The sequence below is a fragment of the Mandrillus leucophaeus genome, unplaced genomic scaffold (genome assembly GCF_000951045.1).
Source record: "Mandrillus leucophaeus isolate KB7577 unplaced genomic scaffold, Mleu.le_1.0 Scaffold716, whole genome shotgun sequence".
Classification (NCBI taxonomy): Eukaryota; Metazoa; Chordata; class Mammalia; order Primates; family Cercopithecidae; genus Mandrillus; species Mandrillus leucophaeus.
Genome location: NW_012107764.1, coordinates 737,070 through 761,595, shown reverse-complemented (window position 1 = coordinate 761,595; position 24,526 = coordinate 737,070). Strand labels below are relative to the sequence as shown.

General features: G+C 44.0%; 1 protein-coding gene across 1 annotated transcript in view; it reads right to left on the bottom strand.

The window, feature by feature from the left end:
• RALY (RALY heterogeneous nuclear ribonucleoprotein) overlaps positions 1–24,306 on the bottom strand; it is a 48,768-nt gene extending 24,462 nt beyond the window's left edge. The window contains exon 1 of the mRNA XM_011965162.1: positions 24,223–24,306. The gene's annotated coding sequence lies outside the window, so the exon portion shown is untranslated. The remainder of the gene's footprint in view (positions 1–24,222) is intronic.
• Between the last annotated feature and the right edge of the window lie 220 nt (positions 24,307–24,526).

Sequence of the window (24,526 nt, the reverse complement as noted above, 5' to 3'; positions counted from 1 at the left end):
AAGCATCCCATCTTGTGCCAAACCCTTTTTGTCTCATGTGTTAGTCTTCTCTCCTCAAGCAGCACAGAGATTTTGGGGCACACTGCTAGGCAAGTGGTGGAAGCACTGATGGTGTCCATGGATCCATTAATTGGAGGTAATATATGCAATAAGACATACACTCCATAAAGCCCTAGCTGCCCTGGCAATAGCCCCTGCCAATCTCAGCACTCAGTCACTGCCTCTCCTGACAGATGTCTTGCCTCAGAAAGCTACCTCCCCCATTCTTGCTCATTCTGCCAAATAAAAAAATGTGCCTCGGAACAAGAAGCTATAAAGTATGTGATAACTATGGAGCACATCGGGTGGCCAGGAGGGAGGCTGGGTGGACATAAATCCTTCCCCACAGTATAGTCCCCAAGCCAAGGACACCCTCAGCCCTACCCGCAGTTTTGGAACACTCCTACCCATAAAAATAAAATAGGTTTTTCCAATTGAGCATGTTAAAAGTCTCTTTCGAGTAGCTGCTGACCTTCTCTAAGATATTACTACTTTCTACATTAATAACAGTGACTTTAATGATGTCAAAGATATTAACAGGATTATTATTTTAACAATCAATATAATGGTAAGGCATTCTTGCCCTGCTAGTTGTGAATGAGCTGTGGGCAGTGGGGTCTGATGTGCTGGCTAAGATCCATCTGAGGAGACTGTATTAAAATAATCTGTTTCGGTGTCATCTCTCCTCCTAGACTGACTGTGAATTCCTGGACAGCAGGGACCACAATCTATTTCATCTTGGCATCCCCACTGCCATCAGGACAGGCTCTAGCCCAGAGTGGATGCTTAGGGAGCATCTGCTGAATTGAACTCCAACAGAGCCACATACCACAGTCCCCGTGCCCTACCCCCACCTCCTTCCTTATCTATGCTGTTTAAGATACAAAGCGGCAGGCTGCACAGATGCTAAAGCCAGGAAAAGTTGGAGAGAGACAGGAAGGGGATATCTCTGCAACAACCCAATCCACCCCAGCATTTAGGAAAGAATGTTTTGTAATATAAATGATCATTACATTAATTGCTTATTACATGGAAGATACATTGCTAAGTATATTTAAATTCTCAAACAACTCTTTGAGGTAAGAATTACATCAACGTCATAATGGCTCTTTTTGGGACCGTTTTAGGAAAATGACTCTGGAATCAGACTACCTGGGGTTCAAATCCCAGCTCTGCTATATGTTGGCTGTATGATGCTGGGTAAATGATTTAACCTCTCTGTGCCTGGTTTTCTCATTTGTAAAATGGGAATAATATTACAGTACTTTCTCCATAAGGCTGTTGTGAGAATTCAATGAGATAACGTTAAGATAATGCAAGTTAAATGCTCAAGAATTTTCTACATGAAAATGGTATTACTATTGCCCCCATTTAACAGATAGCTCAAAATATCATACTCTAAACATGAGTAAGATTAAGAGAGAGACAGCTTCATCAATAAAGTACGACTGGAACCAATTTCTTTCTCTTTTTCCTTGAGACAGTCTCACTCTGTCACCCAGGCTGGAGTGCGACCTCGGCTCACTGCAACCTCCACCTCCCAGGTTCAAGCGATTCTTGTGCCTCAGCCCCCCAAGTAGCTGGGACTACAGGAATGCGCCACCACGCCTGGCTAATTTTTGTATTTTTAGTAGAGACAAGGTTTCACCATGTTAGTCAGGCTGGTCTCGAATTCCTGACCTCAAGTGATCCACCTGCCTTGGCCTCCCGAAGTGCTGGGATTACAGGCGTAAGCCACCATGCCCGGCCTGGAACCAATTTCTGATCTGGTGGTGTGGCTGGGGCCATGAGTGTTCTGAGTACAAACCCACGGATGTGATGTCCCTATAGAACACTCTTTGGGAAAGCTTTTGTTTCCCACCCTGTAGGCAGATCCAGCCACTCCCTCCTCTGGACCCAGATACTCTCTGCTGACCTCTACTGCAACATCTGCTGCACTTTTGTATTTACATATCTGTCTCCCTCCGTTAAATTCTGAACTCCTTGAAGGCAGAGACTGTTTTATTAATCTTCGCAATCCCAGCCTCCAGCATTACCCTGGCAACCAGTGAAATTTCTGCTAGTGAACAGGTGAAAGAATCCTAGGTGGACGTTTTTCAGTAAATGGTTTCCTAAGGTATGTGACACAACAACTCCTTAACAGTGAACCTTGTAGCTGATGTTTGTGAAATGAGCTCAAGTTCCTCATCCATCAGCAGAATAGAAGGAGAGGCAAGACACTGATCAGACAGAAAATAAAGGAGAAGGCAGAGTGAGAAGCTGGGGGTCACTGGTGTCATTGTTCAGTATACTACAGGGAGCAAAGGCAATAAAAGCTTGAGTCTGCAGCCCAGAGACTACTGAATCTGGGCTTTCTGTAGTGGGGAGTATGTATAAGGACTGCAGCAAAGGCCAGAAAATGCCATCCTTGTCAGCATATCAATAGTGACAGAGATCCAGCCCTCCCTCTCTTTACTATCTGGTCACCCTGAGATGAAACCCAACCACTGGCCCCACCAAGCGATCTTAATGGAAAGAATACTGGGCAAAGAGTTAGGAGACCTTAAGTTGATCCCTGAGAATGTATTAAAATTTTCAATTAATAAATATTTTTTGGCCACACATGGTGGCTCACACCTGTAATCCTAATACTTTGGGAGGCCAAAGCAGGAGGACTGCTTGAGCTCAGGAGTTCAAGACCAGTCTGGGCAATATAGTGCCACTCTGTCTCTAAAAACAATTAAAAAATTAGCCGGGCATGGTGGTACATGTTTGTAGTCCCAGTTACTTGGGAGGGTGAGGTGGAAGGATCACTTGAGCCCAGAAGGTTGAGCCTGCAGTGAGCCATGACTGTGCCAATGCACTATAGCCTGGGTGACACAGTGAAGCCTTGTCTCAAAAAAAAAAAAAAAAAAAAATATTGAACATTTACTAAATGTCGGCCTTGCACTAAGCATCTGTGAAAAGGGTCTATCACTAATTTGCTGTCAAACCCTGGACAACTCACCATCTCTTTTCTGAGCCTTAACGTCCTCATATGATACCTGGAAAAGAACCTCTATGTCACAGGATTGTGTTGAGATCAGATGTGCTTTGAACAATCTACCGTATAAACTTGCAAAGTTAAAGGTGGGTTTTTTTTTGTTTGTTTTGAGATGGAGTCTCGTTTTGTCGCCTAGGCTGGAGTGCAGTGGCGTAATCTCGGCTCACTGCAAGCTCTGCCTCCCGGGTTCACACCATTCTCCTGCCTCAGCCTCCTGAGTAGCTGGGACTACAGGTGCCCGCCACTGCGCCCAGCTAATTTTTTGTATTTTTAGTAGAGATGGGGTTTCACCGTGTTAGCCAGGATGGTCTCGATCTCCTGACCTCGTGATCCACCCACCTCGGCCTCCCAAAGTGCTGGGATTACAGGCGTGAGCCACCGCGTCCGGCCAAGGTGGTATTTTTGGGAGGGACATGGTGGCTCACACCTGTAATCCCAGCACTTCGGGAGGCCGAGGCGGGTGGATCACCTGAGGTCAGGAGTTCGAGATCAGCCTGGCTAACGTGGCGAAACCCCATCTCTACTAAAAATACAAAAAAATTAGCCAGGTGTGGTGCTGCATGCCTGTAGCCCCAGCTACTCGGGAGGCTAAGGCACAAGAATCGCTTGAACTAAGGAGGGGGAGGTTGCAGTGAGTCGCGATCACGCCCACTGTACTCCAGCCCTCATGGGTAACAGAGTGAGACTCTGTCTCAAAAAAAAAAAAAAAGAAAAGAAAAACTTGATCTGAACTAGAAGGCTTAGTAAAATGCAAGGATAGTCTCGCCAAATGCCAAAGCCAACTTCCTCTGCCACTGTCTGGATAGAAATCCAGCAGGATATTCCTACCCACTCAATTTTGTGATGGAGATGGTGACAGAGGAGCAGAAATTTGATATATTCTCTTCAAACTCCTCTAAGGATCTTTTTTATATTACTGGTGTCAGAGCTTAGTTCTCAGTAGCAGCTGGACTGTGGGCCTACTGGATGAGTCCCCCAGATGTAACTCAAACCTCTTACAGCAGGAAGAACAGAGTTCGACTTTGCAGGGTAAGGGCACCTTTCCAGTTACTGAGATAATTACCTGACCCCTGGTCCTTCAACTGTTTGGAAACATCTGATGGCCATTAAGCCTGTTGTTTCCTCATTTTCCTGCCTACTGGGATAAACACATCAAAACAGAAAGCTTGACGCTCTAACAATGCTCTCTGATTAGTGGTTTGCAGGATCCTCTGTAATTTTAGGATTTGCTGGCTAGAAAAGGAACAATGATGGAGTACAAATTATAATGTGGCCTAGGAAAGAGTTAGGCACCCTGAGATTTAGACTTGGTTCTGCCATGGTTCTGCCATGGGCTGTAGACCTTGGTTACAGACCTTAAGCTTGCCTCATCTTAAAAATTAAAGAACTGGACTGAGTCTGTTACATGAAATCTTCCATGGAAAACCAGGGTTCCTCAAGACGTTAATGAGAGTTCCTCAAAAAAGGGGCTCCAAGGTCAAACAAGAAGAGGAAATTTGGCATATTCCACTCTCAACTCGTTCCCAAGAGACACACACAATAAGGGTCTGAGAAGTCAGCAGTAAAGAAATGTACTTATTAGCATTATTCAATCTGATATTTCCCAAATTATTAACATCTCTTCTGAGGAAGACACAATTTGAGGAAGACACACTGGGACAGATCTCTAGGGTCCCTGTCAGCTCTAACCTACTGTGATTTGCATCAGGAGTACTTAGCCAGTGCCTGGAGCACCCTGCCTTCCCTTCTTATCCAGTTCTCTTAACCTAGTGAGGCACTTAAATGATACTCTGGTTAATGAGAATTTATTATATGTAGTCTATTTTACTGCAGTGAAAGTATCAATTTTCAAAGACTCAGAAAACAATATACTGAAAACACTATCCTATGAGATAGGACACCTGCAGTTACTGAGCTCCTAACACGTGTTCTGTACTGTGCTAGCATTTTCCATTAATTATATCATTAAATCCATACACAATCATAAGGAGTAGTCGTTGTTATCCTCGTATTACAGAGAAGGAAACTGAGCTCAGAGAGGCCAAGTAACTTGCCCAAGGTCACACAACTAGAAAGTGGCAACACCAGATTTCAAAACCAGGAGTACTCATTTTCCAAATCATCGTTCTGTTTTGGGCTCTGCCACCATGACTATTAGATGGTCCCTAACTCTCTTTAAAGCTCCCTGGGCCTTAGTTTTCTCAAGTGTCAAGTGGGAATAGTAATCCTTACACTGCTTCCCTCACAGAGTTGCTCTAAGGTTCAAAAGCCATAACACATATGAAAGGGGTCTGTAATATATAAAGATGTGAATATAAGGAGCATCTGAAACATTATGAATAAACGTTGCTATTTCTGTTCATGAATTCTAAGCTGTTTGTTCTTGAAAGGTTCCCAATCATCCCTTCCCAAATAGTGCTCCTTAAAATTTTCATTAGGATTTTGAATAAACAGGAAATATGTCCATTTCTCACAGTATTGATTACTTGCTAGGCTGTCTGACAGACTCACACTAAATTGCCAATCTACTTCTTAGGAGTCAGGGTGAAAACATCGGAGTGGGTAAGAGCCTGGTGGGAGGCCTGTGAACCAGGAGTTATCTGGATAGAAATGTCACACTGGCTGTGGGGCTAGACTCCTTACCATCATCTTGGAACATGCCTGGGAAATAGGTCCAAAGGGTCATTTGGACAGCAAATCCTAGCAACCTCTGTATGAGATCTGTCCAGGAGACTAACCCCATTATATTGGATGGCAACACGGGGAGGTGACTGGAAATGAGAAATGAGACCAGGCTGACCAGCTACATTCTCCTTTGAGACAGAGACTACCCTGACAAGGGCCTAGGCACAGACACAGAAGTAGTTGGGTGCAGGGCTCTCAATTCATCCTTTAACCCTGCCTGACATCACATCCTCATAACATTGCTGTGGCCATCTGCTCCCTCTAGTTTCTGGCAGATTAAGGCCAAAAACAACAGCAAAGCATTTTTGGACAAAGGTCCTGACTGCGGACAGAGAAGTAAATAACACAAGTCCCTGTTCTTAAGTAACGTACTGGACCGAGATGGTTTGAGCCTAACCATCTTGAGGCTCTCTTGCATAGCAGTCTCTGGCACATGGGTTCTATTCAAGAATTGTTTGAACTGAACTGAATCAAAGGAGCCTATATTCTGTAAGTTAAGAGCACCTGTTTGGTGTCAGGAGCCCAAGACTTCTACATTCAATTCTGGTTCTGGCATGTACAATTCAGGGACTCTGGACCCCAGTTTACCCATCTGTAAAGCACACTTTGTCTACCCCACAAGTTGCTATGAGTAGCCAACGAAATAGTGGCTCAGAGAGCGCTCTGTAAATGGCATGAGATGGAACAGCAGGAGCTGATGGGAGCACAGGAGCACATGATCTTAAAAGTTTAGAGTCCAGTCTGAAGAACACCTGAAATAAGCTCCTTTCTTTCTCCCCAGTCAGTTTAGATCTGCTTTTTATACAGAGTAGACATTCTCTGCATTTCTAGTGACTGTGAAAAGGGGAAGAAGGGGACAATTTGCCACTAAGGAGGGGACAGAAAAGAAAGGTTGCCATCTTTATACTTTCCAAAATAAGAGCATGGGATTTAGATTTACAATCCCAAATTTTGTTAATCAAAAGCTGTGAAACTATGAATAAGCCTCAACCTCTCTCAGTTTCCTCATCTGTACACTGTGGGGAAATTTCCTAAGTCATAAGATTGCAATTAAGGTTCAATGAATTGATGATGTCAAAAGTCTTTTGAAATCCACAAAATGCCAAACAAACGCCAATTATTACAAAGTTGTCTGTCTTCCCATCAGTTTATGAGCTACATAAGACAGTGGTTATTTACTATTTGACAGGTGAGATCATCAAAGCCCAGAGAAAGTGCTGAAAGTAACACACAGCTCAATTCTGACTTCCTACAGCAGAGGTAACTGTTCCTTTATTATAGGGGTTGCTAATTAGCCTGCTAGCCTCATTAAACTGACAGATCTCTGAGCGAGGGGACTACATACACCTTATGCGTTTTTGTACCCCAGTGCCCATCATGGCACATCTAAAAGATGTGAAGTGTTACTAGAATGATGACTAACATATTGGTAGCAGAAACGTAACTAGAACTCAGGACTCCTAATCCCAGGTCTAGGGTTCTTTACAACCATGCAGTGGCCCAAACCTCATAGACTCGACTCGCCTTAACATCTCATTTCTTCCTCAATTCCTCCACTCTAGCAAGATTCAACTTCCCCTTCAGAGCCTGGCTTTCACAGATGCCAGTTCCTCAGCCTTAACCTTCCTCATCTCTCCTTGCTGAGTTAATTCCTATCCCTCTCTCAGACGTGGAGGCCTTTCTAATCTCTCCTAATACTGGATCAGGTATTTACTTTCCTCCATGGCTGTTTAGTTATTACAGACTCCTGGCACACAGAATGTGTTAAAAGTATCTGTTGAAGGCTGAATGAATGAAACACTGGGTGTAGAAATCCAAAGGTGATGCAGAGAAAATATTCTTGACCTAGAAGTCATGCAGCCTGACTGATTCTAATTCTAACTCCACTACTAATGTGTTTATGACCTTGAGCAAGTCCTAGTTCTTCTTTGGACCATCTATAAATAAGTTATACTGCATGATCTCAGAAGGTCCCTCCATTGTTAAAAGCACATGAGACTTAGACTCATGTGAAGTCCTAGGGGTGAGGAGATTCTAAAGCCAGCTATATGCTCCATAGCATAGGAGGCCCAACACTCTCATCCCCACAGGAGCACGAGACACGCGACTCTGCTGTCAGCAGCCTCCCAGTCCGTTGGTTTACTTAATTCCTCTTGATGAAGTGCCAAGAATAAATTGTAGGTGAGCAGCAGAGCATTTTAATGAGTCCAGAGCCTAATGAATCTTTTCCTTCCTGTGTCAATTAGAATTTCAAAGCTAGGATCCCCAAGGACCAATTTATTGGGAACAGAGAGAAGAAGCCTTTTGTTCATCAGCGGCTCCTGAGCTACCTGCTCTGCTCCTGTATCTCTGCTGTGTAACAATCCTGCTTACTCAGATACAACCCTGAGGCAAAGGTGGGGTTGGGGGTTGGTCAGGGAATCAGAGCAGTGCTGACGTTACTACTACCTGCTAGAGATACTGGTCTTCAAAGAGCTAACAGTCACAGATCACCAGGCTATTCACCCAGCTAAGTATCTGGCATTGTGTGGTACATATTTACCTAAGTTATTTTAAATCACAACCTCAAAAGCAGATATCCACCACACCATTTTACAGAAAAGGAAAAAGAGGATCTGAGAGATAAAGAAAGGATCAGCCTAAGGAACACAATTATTAGAGTAAATGTCAGAGAAGGATTTGAATTCAGGTCTGCGTGACTCCGAAGACTAAAGCTCTATCAAACCAATACAACCCTGACAGCAGCTGATGTGTTGAACGGCAGAGATGGCCCATGGTCAGCCATAGACACATTAGGCATTTGCCACCAACACACTGTCTTTTGCCCAGGCACATGCAAGAGTGGCTGTGTATCACCAGTCCTTCCACTCGGTGGAGCTGGCAATCCTCCATCCCCAGAAGATAATCTAAGCAGAGTCACCATCAACACTGCCCCCTGCTCCCACCTCAGAAATCTTTTGATTTATTTGATTTGTGAGGAATTTTCAGTCCTTGATCTAATGGTTCCCATGCACCCAGTTCTCCACCTCCCATACTGTCTGCTCTAAGTCACACAGGGCCAGCCCAGGTGCTACTGCTCCGTACTTAACAAAGATACATTTTCCAAGGTGAGCAGATAAGCAAGTCAGGTTTCCAAATGTAACTAGTGTTGACTTTTAGGGCTCTAGCGGAAAAAACACATTAAGAGTAGAGGTCAAGACCAGGCGCGGTGGCTCATGCCTGTAATCCCAGCACTTTGGGAGACCGAGGCGGGAGGATCACCTGAGGTCCGGAGTTCGAGATCAGCCTGACCAACATGGAGAAACCCCATCGCTACTAAAAATACAGTATTAGGTATGGTGGCGCATGTCTATAATCCCAGCTACTCGGGAGGCTGAGGTAGGAGAATCGCCTCAACCCAAGAGGCGGAGGCTGCAGCGAGCCAAGATCGCACCACTGCACTCCAGCCTGGGCAACAAGAGTGAAACTCCACCTCAAAAAAAAAAAAAAAAAAAAAAGGAGAAAAAAAGAGTGGAGGTCAAGTAGCTTGTCCAAGTTTACACAGTTAGAAAATCACAGAGCAACAACTGGAACACAGGTATATACTGAATTCTAACCTGGCCTCTATCTACATACAACAAGAGTAACACCAATATATAAAAAATGAGATCAGTGCTTTTTAAAAATTAACTTTTTATTTGGCGACAACTATGGAATCACATGCAGAGTTAAGTGCCTTTTAAAAGTACTGGACACTTAGCAGAGATTCACACAGAATCTCTCCCAAGAAATGTTACCTATTAGGTATTAGGAAAAAGGGAAAGGGCATTCAGAAGGCACCTTTAAGGAGGAGTGAGTAAGAGGTTCTCTTTACCCAGTGCTTAAAGTATGTACACATACAATACCTTAAATAATCCTTCCAAGGACCCCACAAAGCAGGTATTAGTAGCCTCATTTACAAGCAGGAAAACCACTCTCAGAAGTCAAGTTGTCTAAGATTTCTTTGGTCCCAGCATGTGCCAAAGCTGGGATTCAAATCCAACTATATCCCACTCCAAACTTTATCCTCTTTCCACATTGCTTCTTTGGAGATAATACTGGGGCTGGGCTTCAAAGACAAGCCTCCTGGATACAGACCGGTGGTTAAGAGTAGGCTGCCAGTTCAGGTGTGGGAATAATAGCATGAGCAAGGATGCAGAGTTAGCAACATGTCTTTGCAGAGGGTAGTAGTTCAAAGACACTGGCCTGAATCAAACAGTAAATTCACATGACAAAGACCAAATAAAAAGCTAAAGTGAGGGCAGGTGGCAGAGGGTCCTGGAATGCTACTAGCTGCTTGTGTCAATTACGTGGGTCACAACTTGATTCCCTTCCGCTGGAAACTGTAAGAAAAAGGGAACAGCACACAGAAAATGAAGAGCCAGACACCAGACAGCAAGAGAACTGGGGAAAGGAAATCAAGTTCCACTCCTAACTAGGTAAGTAGCCTTGGGCAGGCCAATTTCCCTCTCTGGATTTCTAATACCAGGGATTGAACTAAAAGATGTCCAAGGACCACTCTAGCCATGACCTTCCAGAAATCACTCTATTACCAAGTCATGTGAGCAAATGTAGATCTGAGAAATGACAGAGAGCTGCATGAGGGAGATGAAAATGAAGGTATTAAATGGGATTCAAGTTAATCTTGGCCAAAAGACAGAAGATGGCAGGGAGCAAAGGCAGGGAGGCTGAACCAGAACCATACCAATCCTGGCCTGGCTCTTAACTTGATGTGTGATCCTGGCTACATGCCAACCTCATTTCCTCATCAGCCCAGTGGACCTCGGGGCCCTATGTTCTGGCCTCAGCTGCCCACTCTCCAGCCTTATCTCCTGCCTCTTTCCTCTTTACTGCTGCTGCTCCAGCCACACTGGCTGCCTCCTAATTATTCTACAAACATGTTCTTGCATCAGGGCCTTTTCACCTGCTCTTCTCTAAGCTGGTAATGATCTTCCTCAGAGAGGTCTACTCTGGCCACTTTTTAACACTTTACTCCTGCTTATCTTTCTTCATAATGCATATGAAATTACATAATTGATTTACTAATTTTTTTATTGTCTCCCTCATTAAAACAAGTTCTATGCTGGGCACAGTGGCTAACACCTGTAATCCCAGCACTTTGGGAGGCCTCCGAGGCAGGAGGATTGCTTAAACTCAAGACATTGAGACCATCCTAGGCAACAAAGGGAGACCCTGGTTCTATAAAAAAAATTTTTAAATTAGCTAGGTGTAGTGGTGCATGCCTGTAGTCCCAGCTATTCAGGAGGCTGAGGTAGGAGGATTGCTTAAGCTCAGAAGGTCAAGGCTGCAGTGAGCCATGATCACGCCACCACACTCCAGCCTGGGTGACAGAGTGAAACCCTGTCTCAATAAATAAATAACAAGTTCCATGAAGGCAGTCCTTGTTTTGTTCACTACTGTATCCCAGTTCTATGGGCAGTATCAGGCATCTGCTGAATGGATAACTGAATGTACGTAAGTATAAACACTGTCCCTAAGGTCCCTTCCAATGCTGGCTTTCTGTGACTAACATACTGGCTTGTGGGACTGGGGAACATCTCAGGAGTTCCAAGCCTAGGTAAGCTTAGATCCAATCTGTCTTTCTGGCTTCAATTTTTGATATTTGCTTGGCCTCAATGGTTCTTCAAATGTTCACACACATGCCAGGTGTGGTTGCTCACGCCTGTAATCCCAGCACTTTGGGAGGCCGAGGCGGGTGATCACCTGAGGTTGGCAGATGACCTGAGGTTGGGAGTTCGAGACCAGCCTGACCAACATGGGAAAACCCCGTCTCTACTAAAAGTACGAAATCATCCAGGTGTGGTGGCGCATGCCTGTAATCTCAGCTACTAGGGAAGCTGAGACAGAAGAATCACTTCAACGCAGGAGGTTGCAGTGAGTCGAAATCACACCATTGCCACTCCAGTCTGGGCAACAAGAGCAAAACCCCATCTCAAAAACAAAAAAAAAAAGGTAATGCACATACTAACACAGAGCTACATACTCGCACAAATAGACAAATACATATCACCTAATTAATGAAGTATTACTGTATGCTATGTGTGAAACACAGTACATACACAATAGCCTCCAATATTAGGTCCTTCAGAGTTTGACCCCAACTTACTTTGGTAACTTTAACCCTAACCACAGTCCCATTCCTGAACTCTTATACTCTGGCTACAATGGACTGTTTTCCCTTCTCTGAAACACACACATAAGCTTCTGTGCCTCTGTCCTCACTGGTCTCTCTGCTTAGAAGTTACAGTCTCCCCTTTACAATTACCAAATGCCTCATCTTTGAAGTCCAACTCAAATATTACCTCTTCTGGGAGGTATTCCTTCATCTCTCAGGTAGTGGTCCCCTCCAAGCTCCTAAAGCACTCTCCATGTTTCCATTCAGAGTGATTATCGCTCTAGCCTACTTACTTTACCTTCCTGTCCTTCATCAACTACAGGCTCCAAAACCCTTAACCATGTGTTTGGTTACTCCTTATTCCTAAGACTTATTTCTGTGCCCAGCACAAAGGTTTACCAAATTAAATCTTAACATGGCCCCACAACAAAGAAAGCTTCCTAACCTTCATATTGTCCCAAAGATGGTTTCTCTAATATTCCTACCCACTAGTATGAACCTCTATGGAACAGGGTATGAGAAGAGGGTTGGAGAAAGGACTGGAAAGAACAGGGAGAAAGAGTCTTTGCAGAACCTCAAATTTCATGCTACTAAGATTAGATTTTAGAGGTTTCATGAGCAAGGAAGTCATAGGAATAAGATCTGTGTCTTAAAAGCTATGGAGAGAGAAAAGGTTGTATTTCAGGGTAAAGACTAGACATGGAGCGGCAAGTGAGTTGATAATTAAAACGCTGCCAGAGACAGATTATTAAGATCTGGCCTTGGGTGGTAGCAGTGGGCATGGAAAGATGGACAAAACATGTTCAGAGACAAAACCACATAATGAAAGCAGCTGCTTATTCTGAGTAGAACTGGCTCTGCACATAAAAGAAACTTCTTCCAAATGGAAATCTGTAACCTCTTTGCATCCAAGATGGTCCTGAGGGTGAGACCACAAGCAAGAAAAGAGCCTCCTTGAACAGGGGAAGAAAAAGAAGCAAGTCTAGGGTTAGCAAAGGCCAAATTCCAGGCCACTGAGCAGGGCTGCAAGGAGAGCGAACTCAAGATCTTGCTGATGGCTGCTGACTGCAGAAACCTTAGTAAAGAGGTCAGGTCTGTTCCCTGAGCAGAAAGCTGCCTCCCTGGGTTGGGATGGCTCTAGCTGGCTTTAACACAAGAGGTTCTGATCATTTTCAGTGGTTGTATGTTAAGGAAAATTATCCAAAATTCGGAAGTAAGGCGAAAAGATGATTGTGTGACCACTTAAAGTCATGTTAGACACATTGTTTATTATGAACGGAGTCATCTGACACTCTTGGGAAACGGAATTTTGTTATTCTTCACAAATGATTAGGGTCCAAATGTTTTAAAACTCTGCAGTTAGAGGTTAATGTGTAAAAAACTAAGAAGGTATACCTTTTATATGCAGACAAAATAACTTCAAAGGTTATATTTTCATCAGGGCACTAACCAAAACAATCTTATTTCAGCAGTCCTTCTTTCATTAACAACCTAAATCCAGTTTCACAGCTATTCTGCTTCTGCTGGTTTCCACATTAAACAATTAAACAAAACTTGACACACGCTCGCTCTATGTATGAAAATTATGCCCTGACCGAGGCACACACATTCACAAGCCTGCCTACCTCACAAGAACCAGACGTCATGAGGCAAGAGAAGCCTGACACCCAGGCACAGGATGCTAGTCAAGTGTTAGAAGTGTTCACTTAACGAAATGACATAATGACATAGGATAGTAAAAAGGACACAAGGCAGAGAGTCAGGGCACCTGCCACTAATTCACTCTGTGACCCTGGCACATTATTCTCCTTTGCTGGGCTTCAATTTAACAACGATAAAATGGGAAAGTTGGTTCAGGTCAGTGTTGTTTTACAAACTGTGATCCTGGGAACCCTGAAGTTTAAGGCAGCTGCCTCGGGGGGTTGTCTTTGTTTGGTAAGGGTAGTGGGGAGGCTGAGCTACTACGCCTCTTGCTGCTGCTTCAGCCAAAGCAGCTGTGTTTGGTGGTGGCTTTTTTTTTTTTTTTTTTAAGACGGTGTCTTGCTGTGTTGCCCAGGCTAGATTGCAGTGTCTTGATCTTGCCTCACTGCAATCTCCACCCACTCCGGCTCAAGCGATCCTCCCACCTCAGCCTCCCAAATAGCTGGGATTACAGACTTGCGCCACCATGCCTAGCTAATTTTTGTATTTTAGTAGAGACAGGGTTTTGCCATGTTGACCAGGCTGGTCTCGAACTCCTACCTCAGATGATCCACCCGCCTCAGCCTCCTAAAGTGTTGGCATTACAGGCATGAGCCACCGCACTCAGCCAGAAGCTCTGTTTTGGATTTATATGTTTTAAAAAAGGGCTACTATGTAAACTTGATGACTGTCAATTAATGTCCCTTCCCACTCTGATACCCTAAAATTCCATGATTTTATGGCAACTGATCCTGGGGAAAATACAGAGACAAAAAATATCTCCTATCACCCTGTGCCTAAAAATAACACCCTATAAGGGTTCAAAGTAAGTCCCTAGCAATTGAGTATGAATGAGTGAGGAGGGGGACAAGAGGGCAGAGGAAGGCTCAGAAAAAGACAGAAACTAAGGGCCTGCTCCTTTTGCAACTGGAGACTGGGTAGGTCCAACGCCAGGGAGAAAACCCTCTCAGGGAAGACTTAGCCTCACTGGCATTATCAAGACTAAAGATTTGGACTCTAGCCCCTGGCTCTGTCACATAAAGGCAGATTCCTTCAGTTTCTTCACAGTACGGTTTCTTGAAGGTAAATCGCTTTGCAAACTGCTGAGTACAGATTTGAGAACCTATCAGAACAATCTTAGTCCTAACATCTTTTGTGTGTGCATGTCTCCGCTCCTGCCAGGTCCCTGGAGGAGACTTATCACAGTCGAGGAGTACGGACCCTTTCCCTTTCCTTCCTTGTACTTCAGAGTTGGGCATACAAATAGGGGTTATTGCTTGAAATACTCTCTCCATTCAACTTTGAAAAGGACAAATATACTTTTCACTAGGGACTCAGTTCCATGATCACGATGGAAACATGGCCTCTCTCACTTAGTGCTTGGATCTCTGGGCTCTATACCTGGGTTCTGGAGAGGTTGGTTTGAGGCACAGAGTGCAGAAACTCTCAGGAAAATACACTGAAGGCATGGAAGACATTCCTATTACACTCAGGGCACCAAACGCCTCTTCTTGGGTACTCCCAGACACTCTACACTCCTGAAAGGGAGGCCAGGGAGGCAGTGTGATACTCAGGAAAGAGCTTACCTTACGGCTTAGTCGATATGGTCAGGACTCAGTTCAAACTCTAGCTCTTTTAGAGACTAGATATGGCTTCAGCAAATTCATTCACTTCACTGAGCCTCAGCTTTCCCCTCTGGAGCTATTAATAGCTTAATGAGTTATAAAGATTAAGGGAGATAATCCATTTAAAGTACCTGTCACAATACCTGGCACACAGTATGCACACAATAAATGTTACTCAAGAGGGAAAGGGCAAACTAGCGAAAGTTTGAATGTGATTCACATGATAGGTAGGGAAGACTCAGAGATGAACCCCAGCCAGCAGCAGATCAGAGCTGTGAGTGGCTCAGAATGGGAATGGGCTGATTTGGAGAGTGTTGTGCTATTCTAAGAGCATCTGGATCCTGTACCAGCCAAAGCAAATCAAACAGGAGTGCTTATGGAGCGCTTGTTTCTAAAACAAGTATGGGCTGTGTTATTGACACACGCCACAGGGGAATTGAGAGGGCTGTTGGCGGAGATGTTAAAAAAGCTGACATGCTTTCAGTTCCAATCTTTGCTACCATATCCATATGGGCACAACTGACCTTGGCTCTAGAGGGGAAAAAAACTCTGGAACGAGACACAAGAGATTTGGATTTGGGTGAGAACCTGAACCTGACTTCACCTCTTGGGCCTCAGTTTTTTCTTTCCTCTTCTAAAATAATTCTGTGTGCTGAATCTGTTATCACCATTGCACTTTTTTTTTTTTTTTTTTTTCCTCCCGAGATGGGAGTCTCACTCTGTTGCCCAGGCTGCAGTGCAGTGGCAAGATCTCTGCTCACTGCAACCTCCGCCTCCTGGGTTCAAGCGATTCTCCTGCCCCAGCCTCCCAAGTAGCTGGGATTACTGGCACATGCCACTGCGCCCAGCTAATTTTTGTATTTTTAGTAGAGACGGGGTTTCACCATGTAGGCCAGGATGGTCTCGACCTCTTGACCTCGTGATCCTTCCTCCTTGGCCTCCCAAAGTGCTGGATTACAGGCGTGAGCCACCATGCCCAGCCCATTATTGCACTTTTAAATGATGATGATATGGTTCAGAAAGATTAAGCTAATACTGGCAGGAATTTGAATTCAGGGTCAGCTGTCAAGCCTGTAGTCTTTCTTCTCTGTTGCATTATCTCTCAGTGTTAAACGAGGGAGTAGGATCAGGTGAACCAAGGCATCTCTAGATGAAAACTGAATGGCCTGAAATTATAGTTTCAAGAGCATTCTGAATACCCTAGGGCTAGACAAACCGTGTCTGGTTAAAAAGCCTTCTCATAAATGAAATCCTCAGTACTAAAGGCAAAAACTAGAGTACAAACACAAGAGCCAGAAAAAAGGGGCCAATGAAATTTCAGAAAGTTAGTCCTGAAAAGGCCCTTGGAGAATACAATGCCTAACTCATTTTTTACAGATGGGGATATGGAGGATGCAAAGAGAAACAGCGTGACTGGGAACACCCAGTGAGTGGGTGATAGAGCACAATCTGGGTCCTATGCCTCATGGCCCCTCTCTCACACTTGCTAGCTACTCAGTTTCCAATCTTCTAGGCCATTATGATTTTCTTTTTGACATTTATTTTCCAAATGCTGGTCACTGCCCTGCAGCAGACTCTCAGCCACTTCTAACACCTTACTATAGATAGTGGCTCTTTGTTTTTAACTGGTCCTGCTGCAGGCTTAAGCAGGACCGAAGCTGAGACTTCTCTTGGGTCCCTGTTGACTCTTTAATCTTTTTGGACCACAGACCAATGTGCCTTTGGAGACACAGAACAGAAGAAACATCAGCAATTATGGACCAACTTTGCACCTCATTCCCTGTTTGCAGAACTGAGGAAAAAGAGGCCCAGGTATAAAATGCTTTCCCAGGTTTGAATCAGTAGAACGGGGTTAACAGCCTGGGTCGCCACACTCTCCTACTTCAATCTGATGCTCAACACATGGTATCAGAATTTATTCCAATCACTAGTGATTGAACACCAAGCCAAGCCAGGTATTTTCTTCATCATCTCCTACTAGCAACATGATCGCTATATAAAGTAGGCATTACTTTATATGAGGAAACTACAGCTCAGACAAGTTAGTCACACAGAAAACAAATGTCAGATCAAGGACCCAAATCTTGGTATTAAGAATACACACAATAGTGGGAAAGATGCAGTTACTTAATCTTCCTAAAGATGAGTTATGTCACAGATATCTTTTATCTTTTACCTCTTGCCCTATGTACTCAGAATTGTTGACTCTTGACAGATTATGTTAATTGGGGATATGGGAGGTGGCAATGAGGGGAAGGATGGATAGTGGAGACTCAAATAATACAATGACAGATAATTCCAAAGAAGCAATTTCTGCTTTGTGTTAATGGGGTAAAATAAGTTTTGAGCACCCCCCAATCTGTCCCATTCGATAAGTCCCCTTTATTCACTTCTTACTCATCTCAAAGTTCTAGAACCACCACTGCTCACAGACCATGGTTTCTTGAGCTTTGTTATCCAGCTTAGATTTTGTTCTCTTGGCAATGTTCTTAGGCTCAGGACCCTGTCTCACTGTCACAGCCAAAATCCCTAGAACTGCCCTCCAGTTAATCTAACCTATAGGTCCCTCTCCTGTTTGGCTGTTCTGCTCTGGCCTGCTGCTCCAAAGGGACAAAAGGATCTTCTTTAGTTTTAATGAAAACTGGGGAAGGGAACAGGGGAACCCAGGACCTCATAGCGCTCAGAGCCCTTTGCATGTGATTCCTTTTCCCCAAGCAAGCTGTAGGTTATTGCTTTGCTATGACAGCAATCCTCAAGCAAGCCAGCTGTTTCTGGAACCAAAGTAATAAAATATGGCCAAAATTCTCGGGTGGAGAGTGAATAGGAACAGCTGTTTCTTACATGAGCTGCTCTGGCAGCCTCCCCCTCAGATCCCCGCTCCTACACAGAATTCTCTAGGAGCCATCTGATGATTACACTGGCAGACAATGAGTCTCTTGCCCTTTCTAAGCCACCAGGTCCACCTTGGTCAAACATTCATCCCCATACCTTGAAGGACGATGCACTGCTACTGCTCCTAGACCTTCTCAGACTCTATCCCAGGTCCCTTACACTGTAATTACTAACATTAATAGTCTTGCACATTTGTACACTATCCAATGGTCTTATATAGCACTTACCTGAAATGTGCTTTACACAGTAGGCTGGGTAGAAACTATTATTCCTTGTTTATAGATGAGGAAACTAAAGGTCACGAGTAAGTCCCCAGCAAGCCCAGGCATTGCTCAGAGCCCCTCCCACTTCAATGTTACCTATGGCATCTGCACTGTAACCCTTATTTAATGGAATCAAATCTCTGCTTAGAATTTCAGTTGTAACAGGCAAAAGAGGTGTTCAGAAAGGTCCCCCAAAAGCCACTGTGAAGCCTCTGAAGTCCATGAGGTAGGCAGCTGTCTCTTCTAGCTCTTTATCAGGGAACCTTCCTCAGAAGCCTGGGAGGCCCTGGCTTGCCAAGTGTCACCTGACTTCCTGCTACACCACCCCCATATGTCTTACTTGAAGCTCAGCCTGCCTCACTGCCCGCCCAGTGCTGATTTTGGGGAGGTAGGGTCCAGGCTGCCAGGCGCTATGGGTCTAGCCCTAGCACTCTCTCTACTGGTAACACATATACATTGTAGGCCACTTGTCTTCCCTATTGTTTCTGAATCAGGCCCCCACTGAAGTTTGATACTTCTCCAGAGGCTACTGTATCAGAAGGAGCAAACTGACAGTCCACTGGTATAGTCAAGCCTGAAGAATTGTTTGGTTAGGGGTGTATTGTGCCTCAAAATTTAATAAACTAATCCTTAAGAAACTAGAAAAGAACAAACTAGACCCAAAGCAGCAGAAATTAGAAAATAATAAAAACACAAGTAAAAAATCAATGGAAAAGAAAAACAATGAAACTAAAAGTTGGTTCTTTGAAAACACAAGCAAAATGAACAAACCTGTATCTAGACTGACCAAGAAAAAAAAAAAAAGACACAAATTACCAACAAATTAGACAACTTGGGTGAAATGGAAACATTCCTAAAATACACAAATTATCAAAAGTGACTCAAAAACAAATAGAAAATCTAAGTAGATTTAACAAGTAAGATATTTGAATTAGTAATTTTAAACTCTTCCAACAAAGACAAGCCCAGGCCCATGTGGCTTCACTGATGAATTCTATCAAACAATTAAAGAAGAAATAATACCAATCCTTTACAAACTCTTTCAGAAAACAGAGGAGCAGGGAACACATCAATTCATTCCATGAGGTCACCCTAATGCCAAAAGCAGATAAAGACCTAAGAAACTACAGAACAGTATTCCCCAGCAAATCAAATCTAACTCCATATAAAAAGGATTATACACTACAACCATGTGGGATTTACTCTAGGAATGTGAAGTTGATTTAATATCTGAAAATCAATTAATGTAATGTCAATGTAGAATAAAGAACAAAGACCATAAAATCAACAAAATCTATAATGAAACCTCTTAATAAACTAGGAATAAAAGGGAACTTCCTTAGCCTGAACACCATACAATGGTGAAAGATGGAATACTTTCCTTCTAAAATTGGGAACAAGGTACGGAAGGCTGTCTGCTCTTACCACATCTGTAGCCACATGGCCTCCTTTTGTTCCTCAGACACAAGAAGCATGCTCTTATTTCAGGACCTCTGAACTTGCTGAACTCTATGCCTAGAATGTTATTCCCCCAAAGATACATATAGCTCACTACTCTAATTCTTACATATTTCGGCACAAATTTTACTTTCTGAGAGGCCTTCCTTAATAATCCAGTGTCTCCCTATTCCCTTACCCTGCTTTATTTTTCTTCAGATTTGTTTATCTGCTTTCCTCTACTAGAACATAAACTACAGAGAAAAAACTATTCTATTCACTGCTACACCTCAAACACTTGAAACTGTGACTGGTATATGACAGACAATCCAATACTCACTGAATGAATGAATAAATGTGTATCTTCAAAACGAAAAATGTCTATAGGAGAATGAATAAAAAGGAGTAGAGGGGGACTACTAGCTTAAGAGCCTGAGAAGGACCAGGGTTTTAGGTAGTGGGGAAAGAGCCAATGTAGGATATAATAGAAAAAAACTTGGTTTTCTGGAGCCAGATTCTTCTGGGTTCTAAGCTTAGCTCTTCTGATCACTGCTTACACGTCCCTCTCTAACTCTCAAGTAATTTATTAAATAAGAATATCACCACCTACCTCCCAAGTTGCTATGAAAATGAAATATATTTATGTAAAGCATTCAGTATAGTGTTTGATAATATATAGTAGACACTATAAATACTTAATATTTTCTGAAAACTTTGGCTTTCAAGAGGAAACCAAAACCACCACAGAATTACCCAGCCCCACCCTCATCTTACTGAGGGACATAATTGTGGAGGTGCTGCTCCTAAATTAAGTGGCCTCCAGACTGTTGTTTTAACTTACTCTTCTTTCACTCCTCCCCTTTCCGTCAGCTTTCAGCTCTCACCCCTAGATGGGATTAATATAGCAGCTCTTCTCCCTTTTTTGATATGCTGCTTTTAATCTTATGGGGTTTTAGAAACCAAATGCTAAACTTGTTACAACAACACGTAAAAATAAGAATAAATGGCCAGGCGCGGTAGCTCACACTTGTAATCCCAGCACTTTGGGAGGCCGAGACGGGCGAATCACGAGGTCAGGAGATTGAGACCACCCTGGCTAACACGGTGAAACTCCATCTCTACTAAAAATACAAAAATTAGCTGGGCATGGTGGCGGGCGCCTGTAGTCCCAGCTACACAGGAGGCTGAGGCAGAAGAAAGCTGTGAACGCAGGAGGCGGAGCTTGGAGTGAGTGGAGATCGTGCCATTGCACTCCAGCCTGGGCGACAGAGTGAGACTCTGTCTCAAAAAAAATAAAAATAAAAAATAAGAATAAATTAGCACTGTGCAAATACTTAAGGATGACAATGCTTTACTTCCCTCTTGTTTTTCAGTTGGACTCTGGAAAAATGAGGCTGTTAGATAAATAAGCTATTATATGGGTAGCTTATCATATATAAATGTATATATTATACATTGATTTACACGGAATCGTTCATATTTTAAAAGTTAATAGTGGAGCTTCTTCACAGAGCAGTTGTTACAGGAAGCATATAAGATCCAAGCTTGGCACCCAGGCCAGGGAAAGGCCAGAAGCTGTAGAACTTTACATTAACAAGGCAAAAAGAAGTGGCAGCAAGAGCCTGGATATTCAGAGTACGAGGGAAGGCAGGGTTCAAAACCCTCTGTGCACTCTCAGGCAGATAGAAGAACAGAATATCCATTGTTAAAACCCAGTATGAAGAGAATGGTCTCCATCGTTGGTAAAGGGGGAGAACAAGATGGCAGAAAAACTGGAATGACCATGGCCTCCATAAAATGTGAGGCTACAGCACAAGAGCCTTTTTCACTAGCAGTAAGCAGGGGCAGGCAGGGAACCTAGGGCCAAAGGAGTAATAGCCTTCTTCAAGAGATGACAGCAGGGAACGAGGCAACACCTCAGTGGAGTGCCGACTCCTGTTGGGATGGGCTCTTGGGAACTGCTGTAGTATCCTATGCCAGGGTTCATGAGTGCACTTAAACCTGCACTCTGCAGCCCACACATTGCAAGTCGTGGCTGCCTGTGCTACCTGGCTTTGTCATCTGTGCCACCTGGCTTTGTCATCTGTGCCCTGGAATCCTCTTCCTTGAGGAAAAACTAAGCTATGGGTAGGGCCTACAAAAGAAAGGAGAGGAGGAGAAGGGCATAAGAGAAGATTTACAGTGAAAAATTTCCAAAGGAAAATCCTCCCGTTTACTTTTGGGGAATGGGGTGGCAAACAGGTCAGGGACTGAGATGCCACAGATACTATTATATTTTGGATGCTGGACTCCTCCAAACCTCTTGCTGAAATCTGATCCCCAATGTTTAAGGTGGGACCTAATGGGAGGGGTTTGGATCATTGGGGGCATCCCTCATGAACGGATTAATCCCCTACCTGGAAGGAGGGTAGGGGAAGCGAGTGAATTCTCACTCTTTTTGTTCCTGTAAGAGATGGTTGTTAAGAAGAGCCTAGCATCTCCCTTCTCCCTCTCTTACCATCTGATTTCTAGCCACAGCAGTTCCCTTTCCACCACAGTAGAAGCAGCCTAAGGCCCTCACTGAGTGCAGACACCCAATCTTGAACTTTTCCAGACATCCAAATTGTGAGACAAATAAATCTTTCTTCTTTATAAATTACTCGGCCTCAGGTACTCCTTTATAACAACATAAAACAAGCTAAGACAGACACTTAAAATGCTTTCCTCTCACTTTCTTGTTTCATTCATGCTGCTTTACAATTCACAAAGCTTTCCAACTTGCATTTCTCATTTGATTCTCTGTAACATACCTGCATGGTTGGTGCACATACATGAGACATGAGGGGACAAGGAGGCACTCCGACTTTACAAATAGGGGAATGAAGACTGTCCAAGGGCACATGTTGAAAGAAGAGAAAAACCCAGGTTTCTCAACTTCAAGCCAGTACTCAGGTCCTTATCCTGTACTGGCCCAAGTGTTTATGAGATACCATGTGTTACAGATACATTCTTCTTGTTCTGGTCACTTTAGCCTGGGCCTCTGCCTGCTTGAAGGTTCTTCCTATCTTTCAGTCTAGTAGCTCCCCTCACTAGAAATACCACTGCTCAGAGGGACCCCCAACTCCTACCTGCCCTGTTCAGCCCCTCAACTGAATCTCCTTTCTGAATCCCTAAGTCTGCCTTCTTGAACTTTCTAAGAAAATTCAGAATTAGAGGGAAATTAGCGGCCCAACGAAAGCCTGTCAGGTCAGGAAGAACAATGGCATTTATGGTCAGACTGACCTGGGTTCTAACATCAGCTTTATGGATTCCCAGGTGTGAACCCTGGGCAAATTATTTCAGTTCCTGAGCCTCAATTTCCTCATCTATAAAATGAGGTTTCAGAGCAGGCTGTGGTGGTACATGCCTATAATCCCAGCTACTCAGGAGGCTGAGGCAGGAGGATCACTTGAGTCTAGGAGTTTGAGACCAGCCTAGGCAACACAGTGACACCTGTCTCCCAAAAACAAAAATAAAACCCCACACAAACAAAAAGGGATTTTGTCTAGATTGACATCAGTAACACAGTAAGTTCTTAATGTGTGGATTTTCCTTCCTTCTCACCATCTGCAGGTTCCCCTGACATCCCATTTATAAAGCCCTAATCACTCCACTCTCACCATTATTCATACGACATTTTGCAGAACTGAAGAAACTACAGGATTTTCTGGAGCTGACCTATGAACTTGGCAGATCACAGTAAAAACTAAATCTAAGAAAGTCTCTAAGGGGCCAGGCGCGGTGGCTCACACCTGTAATCCCACCACTTTGGGAGGCTGAGGCAGGCGGATCACCTGAGGTCGGGAGTTCGAGACTAGTCTGACCAACGTGGAGAAACCCCCGTCTCTACTAAAAAATATGAAATTAGCCGGGCATGGTGGTGCATGCCTGTAATCCTAGTTATTCAGGAGGCTGAGGCAGGAGACTTGCTTGAACCCAGAGGCAGAGGTTGCAGTGAGCCAAGATCGCACCATTGCACTCCAGCCTGGGCAACAAGAGTGAAACTCTGTCCCCCCTCTACCCCTCCCCCCAAAAAAAATCTCTAAGGGCTGTGAGGTCATGTTAAAGAGCTTGTGAGAGGACAGGTACAGCCGCCAGGTCCCAGGATAGCTCCCCACCCGCCACATCCCAGCAGAAAGCAGCTAGCAGAAGCAAGAAGGAAGCAGACCTGCTCTGCCTTACTCATGGTAAATGATCCCAGACATTCTTGTGGCAGCTCTAGGAGAGCAGTCTCAACCCTCCTCCCAGTTCAGAAGGTTACCTGTGCAACATCCGATCTCTTAGACATGGAGTAGGAAGATAATCACTTGTGAGTTATCTGTACTGAAGGTAAAAACAATTCCCAAACTAGTTACCCTCCATGTTGGCCTAAGCTTGCCCAGAGCTTTCCCAGGCACCCTCACTCACCAGTAACAATGCTGAGCTTAGCCAGCCGTTTCCTCCTTTGGGTTACAGGGTCAGCACCACCTGCCTCCGGGAATAGGGCTCACCTATAATAGAGAGAAAAGTCCATTAGGGGTGCTGCTCAGAACAGGCAGCAGGCATTCAAAATTTCTAAACTTACACATTTTGCATCCTAGCAAAAGACAGGTCAATTATTTACAGCATATAATTTCAAGTAGTGCTAAGTGCCATAAAGAAAAATAGAGGAAGCCTGGCATGGTGGCTCATGCCTGTAGTCTCAGCACTTTGGGAGGCCAAGGGGGGGCGG